The 23,932-nt window shown below is 38.7% G+C and overlaps 1 protein-coding gene and 1 long non-coding RNA gene across 2 annotated transcripts in view; one reads left to right on the top strand and one right to left on the bottom strand.

The window, feature by feature from the left end:
- Rbm13 (RNA-binding motif protein 13) overlaps positions 1 to 23,932 on the bottom strand; it is a 181,049-nt gene that overhangs the window by 27,081 nt on the left and 130,036 nt on the right. The window lies entirely within an intron of this gene.
- LOC143354895 (uncharacterized) lies at positions 20,385 to 23,912 on the top strand. Its single transcript, XR_013082404.1, has 2 exons — positions 20,385 to 20,521; positions 23,479 to 23,912. It is a non-coding gene; the product is annotated as an uncharacterized LOC143354895 (long non-coding RNA).

The following is a 23,932-nucleotide window of genomic DNA, read 5'->3' as shown; positions in this document are numbered from 1 at the left end:
TGTTAAATAGAACACAGCGCCTGCGTCGGATCATTGTGTATGGATTATAATAGGAGATGATTGTGTATGGATGAATAGGAGATCACCTAATTCTAAGGAATTTTAAACTCATTGAAAGACGATATAATAGAACCTTGAACTGAAGGAGGAAACCTAGAATCTTCGCACTCTATTCTTTTATTTTAATTTACATATTATTTTGTTTCATTTTAATTCTCCTGATCTTCTATTTTAATCTCTTATTATATTCTTTTTTAGATAGACTGAAAGTAGACTCAGTAAACTGAGTTCTGGAGATAGAAGTAGCAAACAGGAAATCATTTTAATTTATATGAATGCATTTATTTCATACGTATTACTTACAATACTTCCTTTGTTAATTATTAGCCTCAATAGTGGCAATTATATTTAATTCATCACACTCTCATTATTATAGTATTTCATATTTTTTAATAACGCTAGAAACATTTAAACATGTTACAATAAATGTTTAAGGCGAGAAAGATATCTTTAAGACACCTCTTCTTTGGAAAAACGACTAAGGAGACTCGTGCGTGGTTGTGCTCTATCGAAAATTTGTTTAAACACGACTAAATCTTTACAATATTATTAAAAAATATACTATTCTATTTGTGAGAGTCTATAGAATCATTCTATGTAAAAATCATTCCTCTAACTTTCGCTGTTAAGGCAAGAAAAATTCTTATAGTTGAAAATTGGAGTCTTCAAAATTAAATTCCTAAAAAATTGTTGGTGCTAGCGATTAACATTGAAGCGTTAATAATTTCCTACAAAGGCTCCCTTACATTTTCAACGACCATAAAACAAGACATCCTCAGTTCTATTATTAGAGTACGACCCGTTGTAATACGAGGGCAGTATTTTATCAGAACGGAGCTTCGAATTAACATTCTGAAAAGGCATATTTCAGCCGCGTGTCTCAGAGGCGTGGACAGAAGGGAATTCGCGCGATGAATTCCCGTCACGGTAAAGGCAGACCACGGGGATAATTTTTAGATCATAATTCCATTCGAGTTCGGATGATCCGCGACGGGGATAGAACCGCAATTAGGGGAGTTGCGAAGGCGACGGTGTTCGGAGAACGACGACGGAATTCTCGGCCGGTCCTATATCGTTTTCGCGAACGAAGGAAATTTAATTAGTCGGAAACCTGGTTACCGCAGCCCGCGTGCATTTGAACGTGTCGTTTGGAACGATGGGGCTCAAGGCATGGTTGTCTTCTGAAAGATAAACGAGGTTGCAAAGCTGAGACACGTTCAACGAACTGGGGAAGAAACGAACTGTATAGGAAAGTCGAGAAGTCTGAAAAATCATAAAAATGCACTACAATCTTGAAAATATCGTGGATGTTTCTGGTGCACCTTATGTGTCTCCCTTTTGCTATAAATATTTTTTAACTATTTGTTTTTATTAGCAATTGGTCACTGTAGGCTACAGACCACAGTACATATATTTTTAAAGTAGTCGACTTAGTGTTTCCTATTTAGAGTTAATGCAATTGGTAATTTATAATCAACTGGATTCAATCTACAGTAACTTGTTTGATCTTCAATTCAATTTATTTAAAAAAATAAGCATCCCCAATTTAAAGAGAACATTTACGGTACCATTTTGAATTTTTATTTTATTTTTGTTACCAGGAAGATGTTGAGGATTTTTTAAATAGAAGAACCTGTAGAAAATCGGGGTTTGCGTGAAGATAGGGTAGTTAATTATTGATCAGACGCTTTTTATTAAAGGAACCCGGTCGTTGTTATCAGGAAAATTTTCGCTGGCCGGTTTTCTTCGCGATTCACGTCAGCTCCTGACACCGGCACACGTCTAAGTGGACCTTTTGTTCCCGGTGCTGTGTCCAAAAGGGCGTTGACGGGCAAATTGCGTCCCATGTTGTGAGCTTCCATGGGGGTGGAACTTATAGACTCATCGACCGAATGACATTTGACATGTAATTTCCTAGAAACGCCGCGCCGCGTGCTTACCTGTTTCGATCCTGCACATAGAGATATTTGCCATCGTTCACGCGCGTAAATGAGCATGCAATCCCATCTGCATATTAACATACCTTTATGTTATTACACGTAATAATGATTTTTTCTCACGAAACTTCCTATAATAAACCATAGAAGAGAGCTTGCCCTCCGTATCGCGTAAGAACAAAATTCTATACGTCAAAAATTATTCATGCTATCATATCAGACTATTAAAAAATCAGAGGTGTAAAGATAATTTTATACAATAAATTACAGAACAGATTTCTTATATTACAAAAATGTGATATAAGTAAACAATCGTTTGCATTGTTATTGTATGGCATCTTTTGAAAATAGAGGGTAAAAAGTAATTGTCGTGTAATAAAATCGAATTAAAAAATTCTTTACACTATCATTATACCGAATCTCTTAAAAATGGAGAACGTAGAACAGAATCTATTCTGTAAATTGTAAATCATAAAAATACGACTTACATATTTAAAAAATCATTTGCAGTTTTATTACACAGCATTTCAGAAAATGTGAACCCGAAATTATGAAGCAGAATTTGCCCGTTCCACAAATATACACATATGTATAACATTATGTGGTATCCTTTAAAATCAGAATGCGCAGCTCGTACAATTGCACGTTGCATTTCCGGTAATTTCGTTGCAAAAGGTTCGCTATTTCCAGACGATCCGTGAAATATCGAAATTCTAGTTTAACAGCGAACAGTTACAACAATCTTCAGCAACAATCCCTGAAGGTAACTCGCGCTCGAGAGCATTCATACATTCGATGAAATATCCTGCTGATATTATCCTGCTAGTTTTTATATGCTAATTAGCACGGCCGATAGTTGCCCACCGCCAAAACCCGACTGTTTTCTTCGGTCAAAGTCTCTCACTTTTTTTTTAATTCTCTTCACCCCTTCGCTTTTCACCCTCTTTGTTTGCTGGTCTCGGCTCTAGCAATTGACTTTTCTGGCAACGGTACAAGTGGCTCGCTGCTGGAAGACTGACTACGTTACTAAATGAGAGGCGATCTACAGTGGCGTAAAAATATTTGACTCTAATTGAGACGTTGCTATTCCATCCCCATCAAAAAAACTACAGCACATAATCTCCCTAAACATTGTCAGAAAATACTCGAAACTGCTGTGCGAAAATGATTAATAGACTACGGCTAGAGATTTCTTTATTCTTCAATTACCTATCTCAATTTTTCTCCTGCTTTAAATTGCACATTTTCATTGTACAGGCATAAAATCCATAGTCCAAGTGTTAAACTGCCAACACCAGAAACCGCCTAAGTTTTCTTAGATTTGTTCATTACAGTTTCAACACTTGCAACCTTTAATTATAATTAAACTCCGGATTTTATGCATTTATAAAATGAGTGGGAGCAATCTGACACAATCAGAAGATTAAAAGACTTGAACAGTATTAATATTACTACATTCAAATGAAAAATATGAATTTATATTCGGCTCCTATGTCTTGCAACTGATGCACAAACTTTTTATTTTGCATAAAGATCCAAAAGTTTAGTGATCATTTTTCTGTTCTGTAATCTTGTGTTTGCGATTGTAGTTTATGTGCGAAAAATCTATAATTGTGTCAGGAATGCAAGAGGAAATTTTAAGCGATGTGAAAAGTTTGCTGTGTTTTAATTGACAGGGTTTATTGTGACTTAGAAACTGGAACGACTACGCCATTGCTTGACCGTTTCAACCGATTATACCCTGAAGAAGGGTCCTTCCGTTCTGTCCGCGCCACTTCGTCCCTCTTATCCCCTTTTTTTCAACTTATAAGGGTCCATTAATTATTATTCTTGTGCGGTACGAAGGATTTATTGTTTCTCGTGGCGCTCCAGAGATTCGACCTCTTCATCGAGGCACTTGCGACCCAGTCGAATTCGCTGCTTTCGCATATAGAGTGAGAGAGAGAGAGAGAGAGAGAGAGAGAGAGAGAGAGAGAGAAAGGAAGAAAGAGGAAGAGAGAGGGAGGGAGAGTAAGCGCGTATTGTTTTCCAACGATAATTGCCTACACTTTCCTGTCTTTAACAGTAATTACAAGCAATTTCCCCGAGCGTTTTGAAGCACGACGTAATTGACAGACATCATTCCATTCTGATGAAATTAATCATATGAATAAATTACAACAGCCTCTGGTTGCTCTCGGAACACTACCGCGTTCAGTTCGGGATGAATAATTTCAGCGTTTGTGTGCTCGGTGTACGTTGCAAATGAGAATAGTATTAATTAACTCACGATATTTAATAATACTGGCCCGGATACAAGCCGCGTGCGCTCGATTGTTTGGATGCGTATACATCGTGTAATTTAATATACAACACAAAGCTCTTTGAACGTTGCCGAGCATTCGACGAATAAAAAACAAATGTTACAACGTTTCGAAAAATTCCCGAGAATATAGCACACTCTTAAATGGCGAAAGTGGTTAAGCACCAGAAGTCGAACCAATTTCACAAAATCAAAGTAATTTATTGAATGAACTCAAAATCGAAAAGTTGCAGAATCGCTCTAAGACAACTCTGTCACCATTCCAGCATTTCGCAGATCGTAACCGAATTTGCTATACTCGATACATTAACGTGAAAATTCGTTCACAAATATGGACAAACAATTCTATCTCTCATTTTTGGTAGACGTGGCACTTAAAGGGTTAAGGTTCGTGACGAAATGGTGCTTTTATTTTGGGAACGCTCTCGGTGAAGATCGAGTTTAAGGAATTGTTATAACTAGACTGCGGATCTTTATGCAAAACAAAAATTTTCTACCCAAAATTGCAACAGACTGGAGTGAAATATTTTCTTTCTTAATATGTTTAGTAGATTGAAAATAATGTAACAGTATTTTTAAATTTTTCTAACGTTCTTACTGTTTTAAAATACACCTACCCATTTTTGTCATAAATGCACAAAATCCGCAGTCTAGTTACGACGTTAGAATTGGAGATTGATGTGGTGGCATATAAATACTTATGGATGGTTTTGTGCCCAGTTTTGTGGGAATTGAAATAAGGAAAATACATACAGATTCCTTTCGTTCAGTAGAAGAATCCCCTTGATAGAAACGAAACAAAAATATGAGTAATTTCTAGTTAATATAAACGTTCTTTCGACGCTGGAAAATCCGTAGTAGTTACTGATCTACCGTCAACTAAATCGGACTCGCCGTTCGCCCTTTTATTCGCGTTCCCGTGAAAACGACAACGTTTCTCCCGACTCGCTTCGAGTAATATCGAGCAAACATCTCGTTCCGGATAAATTCGAGAACATCCTTCGGCATATCCTCGCCAGCTATCATAGCTACCAATCAAATGTTACCGCTCCATAGGAGTAGGTAACGTCTCGCGTTTACATCAAGGTAATACGACGCAGTTACAGAAGCAAACAGCATAGGGTATCGGTTGCGATACGTGCACACGGAAAACACGCATCAGTTTTCTTTGATTATAGCTCTTCCTCTCTGGCTCCCTCTCTCTCTCTCTCTTTTCTTCTGTCCGTTGTCACGTTGGCGATGAGACGAACTACCTGCTAATGAGCTTAATGAGCGAGCTCTGTTGAAATGCGAACTTGCCGCTTCGTCTACGATCTTATGCGAACGGCAAAATAGTCTCGGGCACAGAGAACACGGGGCGGCTGGCATTGTCTAAACTTCGTTACACGTAGTTTTCAGCGATCTCGCCAGTAAAACCGATCCCTGGGACAGAGCAGCTCTGTTGACAGTGATTGGCCCTTATATGCTTTGGAATCCTCGCGATTATATGTTCTCATTTTTATCGCCGTGAAAAATTGCAGAAGTCTTGCTATTTTTGGTTTATCTGTACCGGAAGCAATTTTCGAAGAATTGCCTCTATGCTGGAAGAAATCTTGTAAGATTTTAGCCACGTATGGCAAAGAAATACAATGATTCAGGACGATGTCTAAGACAGTAGAATAGGCCAGTCCCTGATCAGACAAGAAAAATGAACGCTGCCGGTGAGACTAAGAACATAATGAAAAATACAATAGCTGAGGGAATAAAATGGGAACTAATCTCCCTAGGTCCTTACGTAGACACTGCTGAGTCAGTAGAATAAGGTGGTACGTGGTCAGACACGAACAAACAGTAGACTGCGAATTTTATACAGTTTCAGTACCATCAAATTTATCAAATAAATTAGAATCTGAATATCAGGGGCTAAAAATGGGGTTAAAAAGGCTCGAAAAATTTTAATTTTCACGAACACCTGTTTTCACAAAATTCCACGAATGCAACAGCTCGGAAAAAATATTGCAAAGAAGAGCGGGAGAGAGAGAGAGAGAGAGAGAGAGAGAGAGAGAGAGAGAGAGAGTTAATAATGGTTCGACGTTGATATAATTTCATGGAGGCCCTTCGCATCGATTTTCCACCGTCGGAATAATCAACATACCTTCTAAACGCAATCAACTATGAAAGCCCATATTCGACTTCCTGATCTGCTTCACACGCACTTATGTTAGGATGAACTAATTAATCCGCGGCGTGATTGCAAGTAAATCGAATCCGGGCAACGGTGCTGGATGCCGGTGTAGGGGGTGGCAAAGGACCAGAGGGAGGGTTTTGGAGTGTATGTTAAAGGAACGGCGGAGCCTTGGCAGTTCAGCACGCTCGTCGAGTTAAATATGCAAATCAAGTTGCACTTATGTCTCGGGCTTCAGAAGCTACGGGGAGAGGTTTCCCACCAGGGGGATGCAAACACAGCCTCCAACCACCGAACATCCCCTTTAACCTGTCGCCCCGGTGCTTGAAGAGAAGCACTCCCTAACCCGATGCACGGGGCTCTTCCTTACGTTTGCTCAGTCGAGTCTCATTCGAAAACTGATTTCTCCTTCGTTTCCGCTCTCTTAACACGCCCGCGCGTCGTTCCGATCAATTCAAACCAAAATCTGAACCTTCGTTCCTGACTGTGTTCCCCCATTGTTGCGAAACTGTGTCAGTTAACTTCGCGCGTTTGGCTATTTTCATCCACTTCGAGCTTACGCCATAATTTTCGAATCATGAGGGATTGAAAAAGACCATTATGCTTAGGACACTTCTTTGAAAATATTATTCAATTTTTTATAAAATATCTTTGTGGTCATTTTATAGTGCGTATCTTGAAGTGACTGTTCTTAAAATTTCTTTAAAAAGTATTAATGTTTAGTGTCACTGTAGTTGATCAAGCGAAGGTCTGTGTTAGAAAAAAGACCATCTTCTTTAGGGCATTTTTTCAAAATATTAAAGTTTTGATAAAACATCTTTATAACCACTTTATTGTACACATTTCAAAGAGAATGTCCCTAAAATATCATTTAAAGACATCAATGTTTATGAACACAGTAGCAGATCAAGTCCTTCTAGCTGTAGGTCTGGATTAGAATGCCGGTGAACGTTTTATAAAATATCTTTGTTATAGTAGACATCCTGAAGCGAGTTTAATTTTTGTCAACAACATCAGCCATCTATTGATGTAGGTACCAATAAAAGGCCATTCCAAAAACAGCGAATAACTCGGCCATTTTTAAATATTTTGTTCTGAAAAAAATTAAGAATAGAGTTCAAAGTTACGTTAATATCACCCTAAAATGTCGGAACTTTTCACTCGTTGACTACCCTTAAAAAAATTGCCGAAGACAGCACATTTTTAGACGGTCAAGGTGGTCTACCCTCTTAAATCAGCGAGTAGCGTTTCGACGTTATTTGATTGGCTGTCCAGCGTGGCATTAGTCTCATCTCTAAAATAACCAGAATCGGTAGTATGTAGCGCATGAACTCCGATCATTTCGCCCATTTTATAATCATAGGCCGGGCGCGGGTCGAATGTCTTCCGTCGTCGTACGCATAAAACCGGAGTTTGCATTCCGGCAGCGTTCCTTCTCAACGCCTTGTCGTCTGGAGATAGGTTCGATATGCGAGGACGCATTGCATACCGGTGCACTTCCCTGCCGGAACTTCTATACTATATATCGATGCATACACAACTGCAGGGGAGTTGTACTCGTGCATAGGACGCTTATCCTGGGATCGGAGTCCTGGTAAACACCGTAGCGAGGAAGGTTGCACCGAATCCGAGCAGGAATATCCGGGAAATGCCGGGAATTTAAAGATCCCGGGGTAGCACAGCCGCCTCCTTGCTTCTTCTTCTCCTTCTTCTTCGAGGAAACGGACAAATACAGAACGCGACACTCAATTATATTCGAATTCTATTACACTGCCGGCGCGGAGCCCTCCGAAAATTCTCGCCTCTCTCCTCAAGGGGGACACATTCTTTCCCGGAATTTAAATAAACCCGGAACGCTTTATTCCGACGATCCACAGAGAGGAGGTCCCACCCACGCAACACCCGCCAACAAGATGAAACATCGATCGAGCCTTCGAATTACGCGTCCGCGTCCGCGTCGGTCGATTCGAATTTACGAGCTTTGACAAATGGCCACGGCTTGTTTCTGGCATCTTTATAATCCCAGCAGTCTTCATCCTTGATTCACGCCATACCTTGGCCGGGCAGCGTGGGGATTAATCTTCCTGATCCACTCGATCGCGAGTGGGATCAACCTGATGTCTATTTCTGGACGATCACCTGTGCGGGTTTACCACTGTCGAAGTCTTCTCGTGGTAGCAGGGCTTTTGTGATAACAATCACACGAAGTACATCCTTCGGTGATTTTTTAATACTCTTTATATGTTACGATTCGACTGCGGATCTTTATGCATTTATGGCTTCTGAAAATTTTCAAAAATGCTAAAATATAACATTTCATAGAATTTAGTAGAATTTTTATTTATTTCAGATCTACACCGGCTACTGCCACTGAAAATAAAATTTTATTTGACTCCACTTTCTTAAAATACCTCTAAAAAATTTTCAAATTGGATAAACATTCTCAGTCTAATCATAACGATATTCTTAGATTTTTCTAATCTTTTATTTTTTTATATTTGCCAATTTCTTCATAAATGCATAAAAATCCGCAGTCCAGTTATGATTCACTGCTCAAGATTTTCTGATGCTTCAGTTGCAGTTTCAATTTGACTCGCCGATCAATGAATTAGTCTGAATAATGTAATTTAGTCACTTCTTTTGGGATTATTGTTTAAAGATTATTCTTTTCAGGATTTTTATGCAAAATAAGAATTGTCTACATTGATTGCAAGGCACTGGAACTGCATAGACATTTGTTCCTTCTCTTAATCATTTTAACGAGTTGAAGGTAGTACAGCAGTATTTTCAAATTCTTTAAATTCTTTTCACAGTTTTGTGTTCGTTCTACCGATCTTTGTCGTGAGTTCATAAAATCCGCAGCCTAGTGATAAGAGATAAAGATATAGAACTGTGAACTCCTTCTCAAGTGATGGACGATTGTAGCAAGATAAGAGAAGATTAAAATTGTTTAGCATCAGTCGCATCGTTCAAAGATAATAAATCGATGTATCAGAATCGGTGAAGTATGTGTTAGAATGATACGAGACACATTGTCTTAACCAGCAACTGTAGTCTCAGAATACGTTTCTTAATTGGATAGAGAGCCAATGACTGATTGATTGCGCAAGAAGTATTACTTCTCCGCAGGATAAGATACCGTTCTTCTTTTTTCGATGTAAAGTACTAGTCGGTGGTCCGCTTTTAATGGTACGCTGGTAAACGATAAAGTCAGCCATTCATTATTGAGACACTGATACAGTATAATGTGATACCATAAATAATAAGGAGTCTGATGCTGTGTGCCAGAGACATTCGTAACGGATTTTCTCGCATAAATCGATTTAATTCTCCCGACCAAATACGATTTTATTGCGATGAGATATAGCACATAATTAGTGAACGTCGTCTATTAATTGTTTCAAAGAGGTAGCTAGTAATTCACGATTATTTTCCGTGTTGGCCGTATTTAATTTTAATGTTGCTGTCGCTCTTATCTATTTTCTTTACTTCGACAGTCTTTTTGTATTTAATCGGGTATAGTGTTTCATTTTTAATGGCGTAGCTGTGCAGTTGCATTGCGCGTTCCTGGTGCACGAGGTATTCGAGCTTGATGCGTCTGATCAATGGCGAGCCTGTTCTACTTGACTGTTCAGCTACTGTGCGGTTTGACTTCTGACGTTGAAAAATGATTCTGTCATCAGACTGTGGACTTCTATGCATCTACTATTATTTATTGAATAGAAGCAGTGAACGAAATCATCTTTAATAGAGTCTGTCTTCAATAAAATTGTATTAAAACGTTCCTGAGAGCTTCAGGTATATTTAGGACATTGCAAAATGTATTTATCGTTAAACTGTGGGTCTATATACATTTATTATCATTTATTGCATAGAAGCAATGAAGAGAATAATTTTGACTAGAGCCTGCCTTCAATAAAATTTAATCAAAACATTGCTATTCTTCGAGATTAACTTTTGGCCTAAAAGACGCATTTCCTATAAGGCTGCAGATCTGCAAACTACAATTCATCGACGAACAGTAACCAAAAAGAGACTAATCTTGTAGTGAGAGATTGTTGCAAACGCTCGATAAAATTCAACGGAGACGTTGATACGGTATCGCGATGAAATAGCGTGATACCGAGTCCCTCGATCACGATGACTGTCGTCAATGCGGCGAATGACAATTCGAAATGGAATCTTGCGCGACAGAACGCATATGAAATGCACAATGTGTGCGGCCGCGCGGTGAATGTACTGCGTCAGATTGCGCCGCGAAATCCCGGCGTTGCATAATGCACACCGTCTTTCATAACCTCGTTTCGATCCCGGTCGGGAAGCTTCCGTAGCCACGTGTAAATAATCTTAAACTGTCAAATGCACATGCCGGAGACCGATCTCCGACGGGACGCCTACGAAACGCCGATGGTCGAGCACGCGTGAATGCACGATGCGCCCCGTATACACTGGGCACAAGAACCACGCCGGATGCACTGCACCGGAATAATCAGCACGATCGCGTCTGGTTCGACGACAGAAACTCACCCATAAGTATTGCACTGGTTCCACCGTCTTATTGGGGAACAACATTTTTTTCGCCGGTCAAAACAAAAATATTCGACGAAATCTATGGAACCAGCTGCCTTCAACATTTGGAATTTTTTATTGCAAAATTATGGGAGTAATTTTATTGCAATTTTTTAGATGTCTTGGTGCATAATTGGTGTGAGCTTTTGTACAAACATTCACTGCATCCTCGATTATTTTGTATCGTTTTTAATTTAGTATCTTACGTTTCTAGGTGAAAGGAGAAAATTATAAAATTGTCGTTGGATTTGAGGAAGAAGCTGCCTTCAACATTTGGAATTTTTTATTGCAAAATTATAGGAGTAATTTTATTGCAATTTTTTAGATGTCTTGGTGCATAATTGGTGTGAGCTTTTGTACAAACACTCACTGCATTCTCGATTATTTTGTATCGTTTTTAATTTAGTATCTTACGTTTCTAGGTGACAGGAGAAAATTATAAAATTGTCGTTGGATTTGAGGAAGAAGCTGCCTTCAACATTTGGAATTTTTTATTGCAAAATTATAGGAGTAATTTTATTGCAATTTTTTAGATGTCTTGGTGCATAATTGATGTGAGCTTTTGTAGAAACACTCACTGCATCCTCGATTATTTTGTATCGTTTTTAATTTAGTATCTTACGTTTCTAGGTGAAAGGAGAAAATTATAAAATTGTCGTTGGATTTGAGGAAGAAGCTGCCTTCAACATTTGGAACTCTTTATTGCAGAATTATGCGAGTAATTTTATTGCAATTTTTTAGGGTATCTTGACGCATAATTGGTGCGAGTAATTTAATATCTTACGTTTTCAAGAGTTAGGAGAAAATGATAAAATTGTCGTTAAATTCAAGGAAGCAACTGCGTCTAACATTTGGAATTATTTTGGTATAAAATTATGCGAGTAATTGTGTTGAAATTTTCAGGGTACTTCTAGCAGGAGTACCAATAGTTAATAAAATTTTCTACTGCTGCTTAATATTTATATAATATTTGTGTACGTATATCGTGTCCAATAAAGGTGTTGTGTCTTTTCGTTACTTTTGGCGAATGAATGATAGTTGAATCTTGTTAATGATGGAGTCAGGGTGTGCTAGGTAGATTGCCAGTGGGTTGTTGCGTTATCGCCATTGAATGATCAGGGACACCGACAAAATATCACAAGCCTAGCGGAAACTTCAAAGTTTCGGCGCTTGCACATGACTGGAGGATCGTTAATGAGCGAGAATAGACTTCTAACGCCATTAATTGTTGCCACGGGCCGGGCCGGAAGTACCTGTATTCACGTAAGTTCCCCGTTCAAAACATTGTCATAATCAGGGCGGAACTTTGAACGAAGTTAACAGCGGCGAATATACATTCGCAAGACCGTGACAACCACCGCAAAATTACTGTAGCAGATTGTCTGCCCGAATCTGTCCAAAACTCAAATTCCTCGATCAGACAAAAAAGAAAGATCGTTTCCACAAAATCTATAAAAAAATTCCATCCACAGAACTCGTCACAAGTCGAAGCTATTAAGTAAGTGTACAAATTAATTTGTCGTGTCTGCAATTAACCAATTGTAATTTTATTGTAAACTGAAATCTTTCATGTAACACATTGGAAATTTAGTGACTATTTCTATGTTGTAGTAAATGCATTGAATGTGGTGGATAGACTGTGAATTTTATACACTTGTGATAAAAATGTGATAAAATTGATGTTTAATTTAAATTATTTTGTGCAGCTAGTAATCGGACAAACGATGAAATAATCTTGAAATTTGCAGGATTTAGGAGATGCAATATTGCAATTTCCAGGTTCAAACTTTGGAAAGGGGCGGTACAGCACAGTTTACGAGAATTTATTGTGGGGAATTCTACGGCAATGATAAACCGGTAACAATATCTTGCCGGTAACGTGCATGCGCGTCTAAATCTGAATCTATAATATCATTCTAGATATCAATTGCGTAATTACCATCAATTTACCAAAATGCGTCCGATGGTCTACCAGGAATTCATGGCTCGGGGCCAAGCAGGCACCTAAAACGCAATTTTAGGGCACCCAGTTAGCCAGCCCCGGTACGCATATTAGAAATTTCGTTACATTAATTCGGTTTTACCGCTTCCGCTTATGCGACACCTGGTTACACGCTCTCTAAAGCAAACTTTGGCACCGTCGTCTAGCCCCTCATTAACCGATGGGAACCCCCTTTTCCTTATTTTTTCGATTTTAAGTCCTAGAATTAAAGTCCCGCGGACTATCTCCTTTTCAACCGTGGCGGGTTCAAGGAGCGCGGTATTTCTACGCTTAATTGCTTAACGTCGGTGATGGTAAAATTTTATCTAACGAAAATGAACTGCCGGAAGATAAATCTACCAGAGAGAACGATACCGGTATTTCAAGTTTTTGCGAATTAAAATAATTTTCAGATGCGAGGTAGAACTGCGTGGCGCGCCTGTTCAGTAGAACAGGAGGTTGCGGATCAGACGGGGGCTTCATCGATTTTTCGAATTGGACTAAGGATTTTTTGCAATTGCTGCTAGAAACGTATAGATGAAGTATTACATTGCGAAGACATTCAATGACTTGAAGAACGGTTTTGCAAGATTGTGGATTTTTATGTAAAACAATAATTGCTTATATTACATTCAAGATGCAGGATCTACTTAGGATTTTAATGAATCGGAAATAACGTAATAGTATTCTTCCATTCTCTACGCGTTTCGTCAATGTGCTCTAAACTGATGCTTATTGCTTTTATTTACTCAAATGTTTCCACGATTTTTGTGTGAACTGATTTTTATTGATTTCATTTACTTGATTTTTATTGAGTTTATTTGCTCAGACATCGAAGGGCTTGTTTTTTGCGAAGAGGAGACGACCAATTGTTACGGGATTATTTTTTCTATGTTAGTTTCCAGAATTTGCAAATTTGAATCGCACCCCGGCCGCAATGGCGGGAGAAAACACGCAGGTGGAAAAGGGTGGGTGTGCAGAAGGGAAGCTGCAACCCATAAAACGTCGCTGGTAGTCGGTCCCGCAGTTAGTAAGCGTCGCGACGTCCGTCGAGAATGCGGCATACGGCGTTTCTGCGTCGAGATCGTCAGCACGTGGTTACTGGAAGCTCGCCTGATTTATTTATACTCGAAGCAAAAACCGCGTGTTCACTGCTTTCACCCTCCAACGTATTTCATCCGCGCGAGTTTCTTTTTTAAAACGGTGCCAATTGAAAACAGGAATTCTGGAACATGTGTCGTGTGTTTTGGTGCATCGGGGAATCAGTTCCCTTCCGGAAGAATGATTAATATTGACATTAAAGTGAGTTCTCCTGTCTTAATCGCTATTTAATTCGTTAATTACCCACCCAGCGGTCACAAAAAATTGACAAGATCAAAGCAATTTATTTCATAAAATAAACAGTGAGAAGTCGAGAACTCAGAAATGAATTTATTTATATTGTCAAGCTTGTATTTCGCAGATTTTAAGCAAATTTGTTACAGGGGAACTATCAGAATAAAAATTAATATATCTGATGCAAATTTTGTTGACATGGCAGTCAAAGTGTTGAATAAGGAATTTAATCTTTCAATTAAAACCGTAGTTTTTAACAGACATTGCTTCACGAGAACGTTCAGATTGAGTTCATCTAGATTTTCAGTTGTTTTTAGTATAATATTTGCTTGAATCAAGAAATTTCTTTTTCCAACTCCCACGCAATTATATCACGCGGATTCTTTTTAAACGGCGGGAACGATTTCTGGAGAATGTGTCGTGCATTTTAGTGCATCGAGGGACCAATTCACTCCCTCAAGAACAATTAATGTTAAAATTAGAGTGAGTTCTCCTATTCTAATCGCAATTGAAATCAAGCTGTCACTTCCTCAAAGTCGCAGTTCAATATTCCTGAAGATCAAACATTCAGTATAATGTCTCATAATTAGATTGCGGATTTTGTACGTCTATAATAAAAATGGATAAGTGTGAAACTGTAAATTTATCACAATTTAAGAATGTTCTTACATTATTTTCGTGACATTAAAATTATTGAAATAAGAATAGACGTAGAAGATTTTTATTTTGCTTAAAAATCCACAGTCTACTCGTAACTTATTTCGAACAGTTTAGTCAGGGAAGATTTGTTTTCTGAAGTGGTCAGTGCTCTTTGATCAATTCTCGGCGAGGGAGCTCGAACAATTATTCCCCGGAGCGCCTGTGAATCCGTTACAGGACACGTTCACCTGCGTGATTTATTATTTAGCGGCGCGGACGTAGTTTATATTAATTCCGAAACTCCCTTTCAAAACTACGAACTTCCGAATTTATGCGGTTACGGTCTCGCCCAAGTCCCCCCCCCCGCACCACGCGGTAAATACCATTAATTTTATTAGCTTTGATACTAATGGGATTATGAAATAATTCGGTTCCGCTCCTCGGAACCTTTATCGTGGCCCTCGAATTATGCAACCACCGTCACAATTAAGAGTCACGTCGGATAAACGGCGGGAGGGACGAGGGTCGGTAAAAGGGGTTCCGTGTAAGCACGGAATGCAATCATCAAAAGAATGATCCAAGTTCCTTGGGAAATCCTCGCGCGGATTTCGAGAGAGAGAGAGAGAGCTGCAATCTACCAGGACTCTCAATTTTCTCCTGTCTACAATAACAAATAAAATACTCTTCAAAGAAAGCAAACGTTTTCTACCTTCAAATAAATATAAATTTAGAGGGTATTCCAGATATTTATTAAAAATAACGACACACCAGACGATTCTACGTGAAAAACTGCATTGAAAATGTAGAACGAGATTTTTCTGTACGAGGCTCCGTTTTCGAGGAAATTAATATTGAAAGTTCATAAGACGCACAACTTGTCTGATCACCACTGGCCATTTCTACTTCGGCGACCGATAATCTTTGAACTCAATTTTCTCGAAAACGAGGACTCATTTGGGAAAATTGTGTTGTACGTTTTCGGTGCAGTTTTTCACGTAGAATCAGCTCGTGGAAACTAGAACACCGTAAGTAGATGTTTTGCGACGATATCGTCATCGATTCCGGGGACCGTAGTTTTTGACAAAGCTTGTTGCAGGAGGCGAGCTCTTTAATTATTCATCGAGTAATTTGTACGAGAGCCCGGTTAAGAAGTGATAACGAATCTCCCCGATGTAATTACGAGGGCTTGTCGTAATCCGGGAAAGGTGGAGTACAGGTAAAAGGGGTTCCGTGTAAGTGCGGGGCGTAATCATCCGAAGAATGAGTTAGGTAACTCGTGAAATTCGCGTGTAAGACTCGCGAGTAAAAACCGCGATGAATTGCGAGAACTTGGGAGAAACCGGCGAGACTTTTTCTAGCCACCGTGAATTATGGCGTTCGGAAAGTGGCTTCGCGTGAAAACGTAACCACGTTTCGGAATTTCTGGCGACACTTAAAACGCGTAAAAATTAAATAAATACCTCACGGTACTCCTCGTATATAAATTCGCAAAACACAGAACTTTGAGGACACAGAATTTAAGTTGAAAGCATCAATTAACATTAAAATTTCTGTTTATAGATACTCTCTTCCATTTCTGTTATCGACTTTCAATGTAACTTATTAAACATTAAAGGACTCAAAGTTTATGGACGTCATAGTTTCCTAAAATTTGGTTCCTATTCCCCACTGATGGTCACTGAGAGTTATTCAACATTTTATTCTCTTTATTTATCTCTAATTTAACTGTTTAAAAATCGAAGACCTCAAATTAAAACTGAAAAGTATCGATGATAAATAGTTAGAGAAGAAGATCCCGAGAATTTAAAAACTTTAGTTTCCAATTATACTACTTTATACCGGTTACTTATATTCAATTTAACTTTCAAGATAATATTTAAAGATTCAGGAAATACACCCACAAGTACAATATCATACAAAATTTTTATAATAAAGGCGGTATATCCGAAGTGAACATTGAATAAAAAAATTGATAAGGGGACCATAAGCCGAGGAAGATAGGAAGGTTATAAAGTATAATTTGTGAGACATCGAAAAATTTGTCGAGGGCGCCCAATACTTAGCTAGCTCCATGGATCGATGGTTAAAAATAAGTGCAAGTATTAATACTTCGAACGCCGGCGTCCAAGAACGACATTGCTCACGGAACAAACTGACGGAATCGGAGCAAGAAGTAATTAAAAATGTACGATGATCGAGCAAGTGGAGTATGCTTGTTATTCGAACGTCAACGGGATGAGGAACGTCATAGGTCAGATAGAGGAAACTGTTTCGAACTAGCTTCTGAAAAATTGAATTATTCCTGGTTAGACAGAGGAGGATTGTTCTGATTCGATCAAATCGAGAATGGAAACTGTGCTGGGATAATTAAGCAGATTAGAATGGCTCTGGGGCAAGTAGTACAGGAACTTTATGGTCAGGCAAGAACGTCATAGATAGGCCACGTGGAATGATCTTGCTGTTCGTGATATCGTAATGATAAATTCGTCATGTTCTTTTTTCATGAAGCTTATCCTAATCCTGTTGTAGACTATGTTATTTGTTGATTATTACATTGATCATAAGAAATTAGAGTTTGAAATTTTGATCAAATCTGCAGAGTATATTTTTGTAGAATTTTCTGAAATTATTTAACAAATAAGAATTCCGTGATCTTTCAATAGGTTCATAAACCTATTCATAATACTAATGGCACGTTTCTATATCAATTTGGAAAATTATTTGACGTCTAAATTCTGCAATCTTTTAACAGGAATATAGGCAAAATTTGTTAGCACAGTGTTCGATGAATGATTGATGAATAAAGACTCTGTGATTTTTCAGTAGGAATGTTTTGTGGGCACAGTATTTGAAGCACATTTTTGTAAAATTATTTGATGAATATAGACTGTGATCTTTTAGCAGGAACACGCGTAAAATTTGTTAATCCGGGGTGCAAACGAGTGTAGAGTTGTTCATATACGAATGAATTTTAAGAAACGGATAGGATACGGTAATTTCTCGATGAAAGTTTTGGCACGATTCATGTTTCTTTCTAATTACGGTTTCGCTGTCGCATTCCGTGACCGAGCGAAATGACTATAGTTCGTAGGGGCCGGGCGGTCGCATTTTCGAAAGTAAGACGTTGATCATGCTCACCGTGTTACGCAATTCCGAGTGAGACCGGTCGTTGGCGTTCAAAATCAAATTGAACGGCTTCGTGCACTTGAAGTTTCCTTACACGGAAGATCTTTCTGTCCGCCTTCGTCGATTCTTCCTGTTACAATCGCGATTTTACAGTTGATTTGGTTGAATCCGCGTGGACAAAATGCAACGGTTTGTTTATGAACACTATACGATGACACAACGATTCGTTGAAATGCTTGGCGATTAATTTATCGGTGGGAAAGAAACATTGCGCAATGTTCCTTGAAGAATCGTTGTATCATTCGACGAGCTGCGTGGAAATTGATTAATTCAGCATTAATCCATGATAATCGTACCCATAAATCCATAAACGCTCTCATGGACGCAAATAAAGAGAAATCGTGGCAATTCGTCACCAGACTGCGGATTTTATGTATTTATGGTAAAAATCAGTTTTGGGACAGTAAAAAATTAAAAGAATTTAAGAATACTGACATGTTACTTTCGACCTACTTAAATTCATTAAAGAAAGAAATTTATCAGTAACCCCTATTAGTTGTAGCACGTGCAGACAATTTTTATTTTGTATACAGATCCGATGTGTATTCGTCACACAATTTCCATTGATACTGTGATGCAATTTAAAAAAGCTAGAAATCTTGACGACACGACTGAATAAATTATTTGGCATAAAATCTTTTGATCTCTCCGTATCGAACGACGTTTCCCCAACCAAGTAAACTGCAGAATTAGTATCAGAAGGTATCCAGGCTACAGAATTTTTTCAAATGAATGGCAAGCTGTTTAAAAAGAAGGAACTAGTTCTGACGATTAACGAGGTACATCCAGAAAAAAGTTTCGAGCTCTCGCAGAGAGCGATTGATTGAACAGTCTTTTATTGCAGACCGTTCAATGATCGATCAAACTGATTGTCAAGACTACACGTTTAATCAGCGTGCGGCGTTCTTTCAGTCGTCCAGCCCCCCCCCTCCCCCTTTCACCGAGGCCAGATCCTTCATCGATGAGTTAATTACGTAAGTTAATTATGGAGAGTTTTCCGAGCAGTTTCAAACGCCTACGATCCTTTGGAACGTGGCCGGCGATCAAAACGTGCTCGCCGAAGAATAGAGGGAACGAGAATTAGGGAGAATAAAGAGAATTACTGTCCCATCAATTCACAATTCTTTTCGCAACGGGACGCACGGTTTCGCCGAGATCCACGTTAAAATCTTGCTCTAATTTCCTCGATCTTTTTCCATTTTCTAGCTCAATACTGAATCTATACTTTATTTCGTGATTGTCGAAATTATACAGATCCGAAGGATCATTTGCAAATAGACTGCTAATTTTCTGCATCTGCTGCAAGGTACTGGAGCCAACTGAAAATTCGTTTCTTCCATTAACAATTTTAGTAAGATGATGATAATATCTATATCTATAACATCGGTACACTTAAATTATTATCCTTTTACTGTTTCATGTTTCATCTACTCATTTTTGCCATAAATGCATAAAATCCATACTCTGCTTACAAAGAAACGATTGGATAAAAAAGAACGCTCTTCATTCAGACGTGTATTACGTTTTATCTTAATTTCATAAGATCCTCAATCTGATCGTTAGAATCGATTTATAAGAAATTGGCTATTTAGAAGACTTCTATTTGGAATGTACCTTGTCGTCAATAAAACAATACAATTTTTAGAAGCGTTATTGTTCACTAAATCGTGTAATTTTTCTGTTGACAGCATCTTGAGGAAGCAGAGAATCCTCTATCGATACTCCAACAAGAATAAAATCGAAGAAGAATAACTCGATGTAAGACGGAAACTAATAATTGCAATAAAATCGAGGTGCAGAATGCCAGAGGAGAACGCGAAATCCGTGCGAAAAATCGGCCAGGCCGTTCGCGGATTCGTCACAGAACATTCCGGAAGCTGTGCAATTGTATAATCCGGCGAATGGTGAATTCTACGTCAAACGGAATTCCTGCGACAGAGAGCCACGAAGCGTTCCATCTATTCGCCAGCTGATTATATTGAGGATAATGAACGACAGAAGTCGGTGCACAATTTGAAGACTTTGTGGAAGGCATCTCCGAAGAGAGATAGAAGGAGGACGTCTCTCCTGTTGAGAATGTCCTGTGAGAAGGCGTCCCGGCGCCTCAGGTTCTTGCTCGGCAAGGCCAAGAGGCTCGGCCTGAATACGGACGAAGTCGTCGAGCTGCCGGCGAGCAAGAGACTGTTGTCTACTCGAATGACTTCCGCTACCAACACGTGGACAATCCTAGCCATGATCGCTTTGATCCTTGCCGGCGGTATTGTGTTTGCCTTCCTCTGCGCGCCTTGCCTCGTGCAAAGCGCAGCGTGAGGACTCGTTCCGATCCAGAGCGGCCGAAAACTCAACAGGTTTGCGGAATACTCGATCAATTGTTCCGTTCTAACCACCGGAAAAAAATCATTGTTACCCCTTTTGGTGCAATTTTCTAGGTGCAATTTTTTTCTACAAAATTCTACAAATTTTTTCACACACTCCTAGGACTCCGCAGATTATTTTATGGAATAGAAGGACTCTCCACATTCTTTTATTTTTCTACACAATTCAAAGATGATACTACATACTTTTTTATCGAATCCAACGAAACTACATATTTTTTTATGCGACTCATGAGTTCAAGAATTCATTTTAGACGATACAAGGATTCCACATGTTTCTTTATGCAATTCATGGATTCTAGATATTATTTTTATGCGGTCCAAAGATTCCAAAAAGTTTTTTTATACAATCCAAGGATTCTATATATTTTTTTATGCAATCCGAGGGTTCTGCGATTTTTTTTACACAATTTAAGTGTTCTATATTTTTTTTTATATAATCCAAGAGTTCTACACATTTTTAAATATAATGCCGGAGTTCTACAATGTTTTATGTTCTTATGCAATACAATAGTCCTACACATTTTTTTGTACGATCCAAGGATTCTAGAATTGTGTTTAGACCCTTCAAAGACTCTACACGTTTCTTTACGCAATCCAGGGGTTCTACAATTTTTTTCATTAACAATGGAGAACACGATACTCATTTAAAGATTCCAATACTACTACTATAAAAGATTTGCATTCACTTGTACGGCTATTCTTCGCTCCTGTAAAATTGAATCCCATAAAGGACATCCTTAATATACTTAGCGAAGTTCAAAGCAAAAATGTTGTTATATATTAATACTATATATATAGACGTAGTACCAGAAAGTATTGACGCAAGTAACGATTGTATCTATAAATTCAGTCCAGTTAAATGCAGAGATTTCATTAATGCATTCAATGGTTTTAAATGCAGAGATATAATTAATCGAGTTCTCTTCAAAGTAAGAACGTCACCGATACGTCCAGTCTGATAGAAAATAAAGATCTCATTAAAATATTCCCCCCATTTCAATCCGAAGACGTCAATAAAATATTCAATGCCCTACAACACGGAGACAGAACTAAAACCAAGAAAGCTGCAAATAAAATTCGATATACTCGCGAACGGTGTTGAAAGTTTCGAACAGTTTAAAGATTAAAAATCCGATACAGCGGAAAGCTCGCAGCTTTCTCGTGGAACTTACTGCCGGGCGCAAATATTAAAAAAAGATTCGTTCCCACGGGAATTGCTCGAAGACACTCGGGACTCGATACTTCGATTTCGGAAGTCCTGCTAAGTCGGATCGGGCGTAGTCGTGAATCCCCATCGGGAAACAAAATGAAAAAAAAAAGAAGAAAGGGAAAACGCGAAAAGGAAACAGAACGAAGGTGGAAGTCGAGGTGCGAAGTAGGGACGATAATGGCCGCGGATAACGACGTTTCCGTGCACTTTTGTCGAAAACTCGAGCGAAGGAGAGAGAGAAGGAGAGGGGGGGGGGGAGAGAGAGAGAACGAGGGAAAGCCCTGGCAGCTGCTCTCTACGCAGAGCATGTGCTGTCGTGATGTAATTTCTAGTACACGGGGCGGCGTTGCTAGTTCGTAAAATACATGAGTTTCGACGTCGCGCGAGTGCCGTAAATCCGTTGCCCTAAGGCGCAATTAGTTACCGCGATATTAGCGCCATAAATTTAATGAAACGCCCGGCCATCGATAGAAATTTCCCCGTCCCCCGGAAATGCCCCCTCGCGCTCGTAGATCTTTGATTGATCTAGACGCCGCGGCGCGCTGTGCTGCGAGGATCTACGAGAAGCCAACCAGCGAGCGATCGAAACGAAACACCGTCAAACTCGAGAAACGTTCGCCAAAATTAATTAGGCGCCGGTGCCATTACTCTGACTGGCGAATTCGATCCACGATCTCAGGTTGTTAAAACTCGTAGCATAAGTTATTAAGCATAAGACATGGGAAATGAGACTCGACAGTGTGGAATAACACTGTCCAACATCAATCTTGTATTTCGATAACGAATTGACTCTTAGATTTCATCGAATTTCATTTTTCTTTATCACTCATATTTCTTGAAAAATATAGTTCAGACCAAAGGCTGAATTTACGAATTTTTTACGGCCTAATCGCACAAGTCATCCAAATGTTACTTGCGTAGAATGATTCTATAGACTCACACGAGTACAACGGTATATTTTTTTCCCACATTATGAACGTCTAAACATGTTTAAAATTTTGAAAGAAAACACCGTGCACCGCCAATCTAATGCTTTATTTTTATGTAATAGAGCAGTTTTCCATTTCAAGAATTTTTTATCTTTTAATTGTAAAAGCTACATCATTTTTGCGTAAAACGATTCCGTAGACTCTCCTGAATATGATTCTTTAATTGAACATTTTTGCACTTTAGTAAATTGAAAATAATATATCACTAGACTGCAGATTTTTATGTAAAATAAAAGTTGCATTTATTTCAAGTTACAGGAGCTACATAGTTTATTTCTTCTCTTATTTCATCATTTATTTCTTCTCTTAATAATTACAATAAGCTGGAAATAATACAACAGTATTTTTAAATTCTTTAAACATTTTCAATATTTTGCATTTCATCTATTCAGTTTTGTTGTAAACGCATAAAATCCGCATTATTCCTAGACTGCTTTAGTAACTTTTCACTGCGTTTTGGAGTGCGTCTGCACTCTAATAATTATTTGTAACAGTTACGCGGATCATTCAAGCTGCTTTTCGACACGCACGGTTTCAATGCACGCGCTTTTTGCAACTCGTAAATGAACGCAAATGTTTCAATGCGCGTCTAAACATCAAAAGCCTCATATTTAACGACGACTGACTAATTCACTAAATTGAGCCTTTTCACATATTCATAAAACGTTACATGCAGAACCTTTCACTTACAAATTTTCAGTTCTGGGCACTAATTCATTCTGTTTCAGATTTTCAGACGGATAATTGGATGGAGAACCGAAGATTCGACTATTAGCCAAACTAATTATAACCGGTGATCTTATTTTCTTCGAACTTCAAAGAAGTTCCGAACTTCGAGGCTTGAGTTTGAAACTTCGAAAGGGTTCCGTGAAGTTCCCGCGACACCATCGACTACTAATTAACGGATTATCGTTCCCGGCAACAATAACGTTCAGGATGAAGCATCGAGAAGATTTGATTGGCGGTGGTGAGACAATAGGGACATCTCGATGGACATACGACGACGAAAGTATAGGGGAACGAATTGGTTTTTGTTGGAGAACGTCGAGTTTCATTGTTGAACGATTCAAACATTGCTCAAGCGGATGATTTTTTAAACATTGTATGCGACGGGTAAAGGTTTAGTTTTCTATGTGGCGGAATAAATTTTTAGTAAAGTAGACTACTGTCGTATCATTATCC

Source organism: Halictus rubicundus, chromosome 6 (assembly GCF_050948215.1).
Source record: "Halictus rubicundus isolate RS-2024b chromosome 6, iyHalRubi1_principal, whole genome shotgun sequence".
Classification (NCBI taxonomy): domain Eukaryota; kingdom Metazoa; phylum Arthropoda; class Insecta; order Hymenoptera; family Halictidae; genus Halictus; species Halictus rubicundus.
This window is presented reverse-complemented; position numbering and strand designations above follow the sequence as displayed.